Here is an 8,023-nt window from a genome sequence, read left to right as displayed (position 1 = left end):
CTCTTTTGAATGTGTGCATTCCAGACTTCTAGCCAGTTTGCTTGTGTAAATGCCACAGTTTACATGCGTAGATGCTTCTACAGTCATCTCCCTAGAATAATATCAGGGGTCCAGGGTTGGGAAACGGGTTCCAAAGGATTTGAATGTGCCAATTAAAGTATATAACACCACATCACTTAAATCACTTCTTTTTTCCCTTGAAGAAACTGAAGTCTACAAAATCCTGAGTGGAATAGAATGGGTACAAGTGGATCGATTTTTCATTCCGTCAAAAATGGCAAAGACTAGGGGACACTCGATGAAGTTACAGGGAAATACTTTTAAAATCAATAGGAGAAAATATTTTTTCACTCAGAGAATCATTAAGCTCTGGAATGCTTTGCCAGAGGTTGTGGTAAGAGCGGATGGTGTAGCTGGTTTTAAGGAAGGTTTGGACAATTTCCTGGAGGAAAAGTCCATAGTCTGTTATTGAGACAGACATGGGGGAAGCCTCTGCTTGCCCTGGAACGGTAGCATGGATTGTTTCTAGTCTTTGGGCTACTGGGCTTGATGGATCATTGGCCTGACCCAGTAAGGCTATTCTTATGGTTTCAAGAAAATGCTAAAAATGCATCTTTCTCTCTTTAACCCCTTAAAACCTACCTACCTAAGATCTGAATACTTTGCTGTAAAGTCAACCATATGTCCTGTAACTAACTTGTAAACCACAAGGATTTCTAGCAGAAAATTGTGGGATTCAAGAAACTGTATGATAAGCCACCAGGAGGCATGCCAACCCCATTCTGTACTGGATATTAAAGAGGTCTCTTTGCATAGCTGTGAGGCAGAAAGGAACACAAGAGTAGAATTTTTCTGGTAAATAGATTGCTTGCCCTTTGTAACTCTCTTTCAAAATAGAAGTATCATCTCAGCTCAAAAGCACACAGCCGGGGTCCAAGCTGAAAGTAGACCCTGAATGCCCCAGTTGTAAAAGCAACACTGGCTGCTTCCAGTAATTTCAGCATAAGAAGCAGAGCTCTATTATCAACCTTTCCATAAATGCTTCCTTCTCCTCGCTGTTGCCCTGCTTTCCAGCTGAGAGCCCCCTGTAGGATGTACCCAGATCTCATGCTAAGGACCCTGCCGGTATTGTCTGGCATCAATAAGCAACTGGATCCTTTTTCCATGGCAAAGCTGCACTGCAGCATTTCAGGCTGATAACAATGTTTTCAAAAACAGGCCAACTGTCAAAATGTACCAGATATTTTTAATATAGCAGTTCTATAGATATATTTAAGCTCAAATAGGACCTTGATAGTTCTGGAAAATTTCAGCAAAGTTATGTTATGCATCAGGCCAAATTTCTAATTAATCAAAATTCAAAACAGATAACAGCAACATGAAACCTACAATCTCAAAGGAAATAATAGATATAAAAATGAACCATCAGTGCATACAAATGGTAAAAAAAATTTAGACAAATATTTAAAGGTAAAGAATTACAATTACTAATTGCATCTGCAGATTTAAACTTCACTCCCTACATCGATGGATAAGACAAAATGAAACCTATACTATTTCTGCCACCTAAAAGTTGAAACATACCGTAAGTTAGTTCAATTTGGATTACTGCAATTCTCTATCTACTGGACTAAATGCCATCCTTGTTTTTTTTTTAAATTGCAATTAATCCAAAATGCAGCTGCTCTCTTGATTTTCCAAATGAAGAGTGGGACTAATTATTTGCATTGACTCTCTTTAAAAGCATGCATCCTCCTCCTTTACAAAGCCGGGCCTCGGTTCAATTGCAACAGGTCTGCAAATCCTGGCACTATCAGGCTTAGTAACGGAATTTAAAGACTAAGCTGTTTATCTATTTAGAAGTTACTCTACCGCTATTAACTGTAAAAAACGTAATGGAGCCAAGCAGGGACTGTATTCGGATGACTTGGCTAGTTTTCCTGCTTCAAACCAAGTTACAGCTGTTGAGTGTCAACGGAGTATCACTACCTTGTAACAAATTACTGTCATCTCATTTAGCCCGCGGTGTCTCTTATTTTCTGAAGAGATTTCACGCTATGAGAAAGAAGCATGTGTGTTACTAATCTCTGATTTGAATGAAAGCTTGGATTTCCCTGCTTAGAGTGGAAGGGGCTAAACAACTGGTTTCTCTTCGGTAATTATAGGTAGTAAGTTACACAACTCTGTGCCACACTGTGCTGAAAATCCGATAAAAGGAAAATATTTCACAAGAGAAGCTCAGCAGCAAGCCCTTTTTTCTTACATAGATGATAAAGAGGCAAAATGATTGCATTTTTAGGATTCATACAACAGATCCTGCCGTAGGCAAGACTTGTGGGTATTGATAACAGCAATACGGTTGAAATGCATCACCATGACATAGTCTCTTTAAAGAACAAGTGAAGTGCTGGAATAGGAAGAACTGGAGAGATGAGATCCTCGTGCAGTGAAGTGATGGTGATATAATTTATTTATTATTCCATTTTCAATACCTTCCTCCTAGGGGAGCTCAGAATGTTTACCTGAATTTATTCAGGGGGGATTAAGTGACTTGCCCAGGGTCACAAGGAGCAGTATGGGGTTTGAACCCACAACCTCAGGGTAGCTTTAACTACTGTGCCAAAGAAAACAGAAACACAGGAAATGAAATGAATGAGAAAGATAACACTGGCCAACACTCATTTTGGTGCCTCACATGTTACACCTGTTTCTGGGTATATTTGAGCTGCTGATTCCAAAAATGGCACCAGTTTTCTCCTATCAGCTCTAGTTTTGAGATACGGAACATGTACCATATACCACTCAAACTGGGCCTCTTCTCCCTTGAAAAGAGGAGACTGAGAGGGGACATGATCAAAACATTCAAGATAATGAAGGGAATAGACTTACTAGATAAAGACAGGTTGTTCACCCTCTCCAAGGTAGAGAGAACGAGAGGACACTCTCTAAAGTTGAAAGGGGATAGATTCCGGACGAACGTAAGGAAGTTCTTCACCCAGAGTGGTGGAAAACTGGAACGCTCTTCCAGAGTCTGTCGTAGCGGAGAGCACCCTCCAGGCATTCAACACAAAGACAAGTTCCTGCTGAACCGTAACGCGCAGGTAGGGCTGGTCTCAGTTACGGCACTGGTGTTTGACCTAGGGGACAGCAGGGCACGATGGACCACTGGTCTGACCCAGCAGCGGCAATTCTTATGTTTGGAAATTAAAAAGCCAATATATTTTAATGTAGTGTTTAAATGAATATCTTTTAAGCATGAAGGAAACGTATAAGAAAAGTGTACACCATGAAAATCTACTTATTTCATACCGAAAGCAAATAAACTTTCCAGTCATTTGACACACAAGAAGCTCCTTTTGTAAGATTTCTGAGAGTGGGATCTGCCAGGACAATCCCGCATAAGATTCCAACAATAGTCTGCCATCATTGTGCATCCCATCTGGCTTCCATTGTTTTTATGTCTTGGTGAAATCTTTCACCTTGCTCTTCGCTTAAGTCACCAAAGTTCTCTGGAAAGCCATCTAAGTGACTGTGCAGATAATGGACATTTTGGTGCTGCCGACTTTGGGTGACTAGCACCCTACGTTCAAATCGTACTTAGACGTTTCTTTTGATTATGCCCCTCCACGTATTCAATGCACGAACCGTCTTTATTCAAAGCCTTTCCAAATTGTTTCATCAGGCTTAGCTTCAATTTTGTATACCATTCTCCCCAGGGAGCTCAAAATAGTTTACATGAATTTATTCAGGTACTCAAGCATTTTCACCTGTCTGTCCTGGCGGGCTCACAATCTATGTAATGTACCTGGGGCAACAGGGGCATTAGTGACTTGCCCAGAGCCACAAGGAGCAGCGTGGGTTTGAACCCACAACCTCAGGTGCTGAGGCTGTTGCTTTAACCACTGTGCTACACACCAAAGGTTCATTGATTATATTTTGTCCTCCAGCCACTATATATTCCCTCGGAGGCCAATCTTTGTAGCCCAATCTTCATGTTTGACTGTGTTATCCCAAAGGCATATCTATTATCTCATAACCATATCTAAGAAACTAGAGCTGATTCAGTGTGTCCAATGCAATTTTCTGAATCAGCGCCCCAAATAACCCCAGGAACAGCTCAAAAACACATGGCACCAAGATTTTGTTGTTGTTGTTGGCCTGTGTAATCAATAGATGGAACAGATGTGGTAAAGCAACCAGCAGGACATCCCTGATGGTATAACCAACAGCCAGTGTGGGTGGGGTTTCCCCTTGGCTTTTCCAGTATGGTTGATGTGATTTTTAAAATTGTCCTCAGGTCATCATTAACCCTGGTGTCCTGGATTTTCATAGGATCTTTTTCAGAGGGTTTGGAGAAGGAAAACTACCATGATCCTTGTGTTTTTTTAAAATACTTACCAATGCCTTTACTACTCCCTGGAATTTACATACTCCAAACACATCTTGTTTTTAAGATTCACTTTCAAGCATTTGACCATTTCTCCGGTTTCGTTATCTCACTTCTCATTCTGTCAGCTCCTTCAGGGATGTCCACAAACTTTTTTCCTCTTCAATGCTCTGCTGTGCCGTTCTCAGAACCTGTTCTGTGTTTTTGTGGTTTGCTGCACATCAGAGCATGCACATGTGTCCCTAAAGTATTCCCATCAAGCCTTGTAAAGTGCTATAGACATGTCTGCAGTTCAATCCAGTAAATGCCGAGTCCCAGCCAACATGCAGAAATAGGTTTCTGTCTTGTCTCACCTCACTGAAATAATTTTTCTATCTTTGTTGTTTACAATGTGTGTTTTCTGATTGGTGAATTATAGACTGTTTATTATTCCTAACGGAGGAAAACAGGAGGCCACATATGACAAAAATTATCTGGCCCTCTTCCTACAGCCCCCCATAGGGTGAAAGGTCATGGCTGCCATATTGGAAGCAGCTGTAGCCATGGGCAAAAGTGAGTGGCATACCAAGAACCGGGCAGGGGCTCTTGTTGGCAAAACCCTCTTCAGCCTCATTTGCCAATGACAGGACATTACTGAGGAAATATCATTGACAAACAACACCACCCACCTTCAGAACTGGAATAAAAATGTACTTTGTTATGTAATATGTAAACAAGATGTATGACCTGACATTGACAGTGTTTCAGCTCTTGCCTGCCTCAGGGGTCTTTAAGAATGCATCCAAATGTAAAAAAAAAAAAATCCGATGTGACGTGTGCTCTCCTCTTTGGGGATTCTACTCGTAGATGGAATCTTGTTGCTGTTTGATAATCTGCCTGGGAGGTTGTAGCGTTCCAGAATCATGCTACTCTTTGGGTTTCTGCCATGTACTTGAGACTTGCATTGGCCACTGTTGGAAACAGGAAACTGACCCAGTAAGGCTGTTCTTATGTTCTTAATGGACAAAGTAGAGATTTTAGACTTCTTTCCCTCTTAATGATTGAATCGTACTCTTTTTTTCCTTCCAACACAGACTTCTGTACATACTGCTTTGGCTTTTTCTCAGTCCCATTATTCTTGCTTTCTACTCTTTGCAATGGTGTTTTGCTTCTTGAGCTCCGCTGTCTGATTTTCCCAAGATAGGAGGGAATCTAGGCCACGGAGTTACCACAGACACACAGCTTGTATTCATTTCTAAGGCAGTGAGTTTTACCTTTCAGAAAGTACATGAACAACATTTACTCTGGTTTCAACCATTGTTAAAACTTCCCCCGCAAATGATGCTTTGCACAGATTCCTTCATTTGTAGGCATCTCTGATTTTGCGTCTTTGGCTGGGTAAGTTAGGCCCAGCCTCTTCGTTCTCTACCTTTATTGTGTTAGATCTGCCAGGCCCTTTGTCTGAATTCTTGATTCAACGCTTTTATTATTCCACTTGTCATTCCCTGCCTCCGCAAGCCATTTCACCACGTTGTCAACCTATATTAGTATAAAAATCCATCTTTCACTAGGTCTCTTTGAATACAATAATCTGCCTTCCTTGTGAAATTTTGTCTTTGTGAACAGATTTTTCATTTTTCAGTTCCCTGTGCTGGTGACTTGCTTCAGTGTCTTGGAGGGGACGCTGGGGGGAACTCATAACCTTAAAGTCTTTGTGGTCATTTTTATTCCCAATCGTGGACATTAGTGCTAAAAATTCAACACAATTCCCACTCTGACTATTTACCGGCTTCACCTACTGATTATCCACAATTCTTATCTGACATCAAAATTCCAACCCAGGTCTGCTTCACACAGAGTGGTTGACATCTGGAATACTCTCCCAGGGGAGATTATTGCAGAATCGACAGTCCTAGGCTTCAAAAACAAACTAGATGCATATCTCCTTGAGAGAGGCATATAAAGATATGGTTGGCTATAAAATAAATATATATTAAATACGTATTGTAGAATAGAGTTACTAGCAGGGATTCATTCAGGCCACGTACATAAAAAAAGTTGACATAACACAAACTGTGTGTGAAATAATAAAAGTATTAAATCGGAGAAAAATAAACCTCAATTGTGGGAGGTTGGGACTACACAAGTACCCAACCCTCAACACATCATCACGGGTTTATAAAAAAACTCCGCATACATAGAAATAAATCGGGTTTCCATTCATATCAAGTCACATTTTTTTAAAGAACTTTTTTATATAATTATAGCTGTAAACACCCAATTCTATGTTTCATATATGTCAACAATTAGTGACCCGAACCCCAAATTTGACTATAGTAGTAATGAAGGCTACAGCTCCGTTTCTGTTGTGTAAGTCGTTTTGGAGGCACAGAGTACAACAATCACAGTTAAGGAAAAAGTACACTCATCTGAAAGTATGAAATTTCAACAGAGGCTTTCAACTCGTAGTCCCGACAGAAAAGACTTTCTGTTTCGCCCAAAAATAGGCTACTTCAGGGGATATATGCCATCTTCGAATGTCTCCTTGCTTCTTACAATCCGAAGGAAATGAAGCCGGCTCCTCTCAAAATGGAGTTGGAACTGTGAGACGCGCCCGGCTCAAAATAAAAAAACGAACCGGGCGTCATGATGTCATCACAAAGCGTGATGCGTGATAGGCTAAACATCGGCAAATACATTAATCAACCAAAAACTAAATACTGATACTCTAATTCAGAAAAAAGGCTGCCATTCATAAGCTGTGTTAAGACCCGATGGTTCCACTGTCTGTAATCTATTAATCCACTGTTGCTCCTTCTGCCACAAGACTCTTCTTATGTCTCCTCTTCTCTGGGTAGGGGGCAATTTTTCAATTACCCAACATTTCAAATTTTCAAATCTGTGATCGTATCTAATGCAGAACAAAGATTGCTATCAAGAGATTACCCAGATAACATAGTTAAGAAAGCTAAAAAACGAGCTTTACATAATCCCAGGGAAATACTGTTAGATTACAAGAAACCTCAATTAGAAGAAATATGTTTTCACTCAACGAATAGTTAAGCTCTGGAACTCATTGCCAGAGGATGTGGTAACAGTGGTTAAGGTAAATGGGTTTAAGAAAGGTTTGAACAAGTTCCTGGAAGAAAAGTCCATAGTCTGCAATTGAGATAGCCACCGCTTGCCCTAGATCGGTAGCATGGAATCTTGCTACTCTTTGCGGATTCCACATGGGATGTTGCTACTGTTTGGGGCTCCGGAATATTGCTACTCTTTGAGGTATTTGCATGGAATGTTGCTATTATTTGGGGTTCTGGAATCTTGCTGCTCTTTGGGGAGTCTGTATGGAATGTTGCTGCTAATTGGGGTTCTGGAATCTTGCTACTCTGGGGATTCTGCAAGGAATGTTGCTACTATGTGGGGTTCCGGAATCTTGCTACTCTTTGGGATTCCGCATGGAATGTTGCTACTATTTGGGGGGTCTGGAATCTTGTTACTCTTTGAAATTGTGGAATATTGCTACTGTTTGGGTTTCTGACAGGTACTGTGACCTGGATTGGCCACTATTGGAAACAGGAGACTGGACTAGATGAACCACTGGCCTGATTCAACATGGCTGTTCTTATGGCCAATCTCTGTGACATCTTCATGCTTCAA

Source organism: Geotrypetes seraphini, chromosome 11, assembly GCF_902459505.1.
Source record: "Geotrypetes seraphini chromosome 11, aGeoSer1.1, whole genome shotgun sequence".
In the NCBI taxonomy this organism is placed as follows: Eukaryota; Metazoa; Chordata; class Amphibia; order Gymnophiona; family Dermophiidae; genus Geotrypetes; species Geotrypetes seraphini.
The sequence above is the reverse complement of the archived record's forward strand: the minus strand, read 5'-3'. Positions refer to the sequence as shown.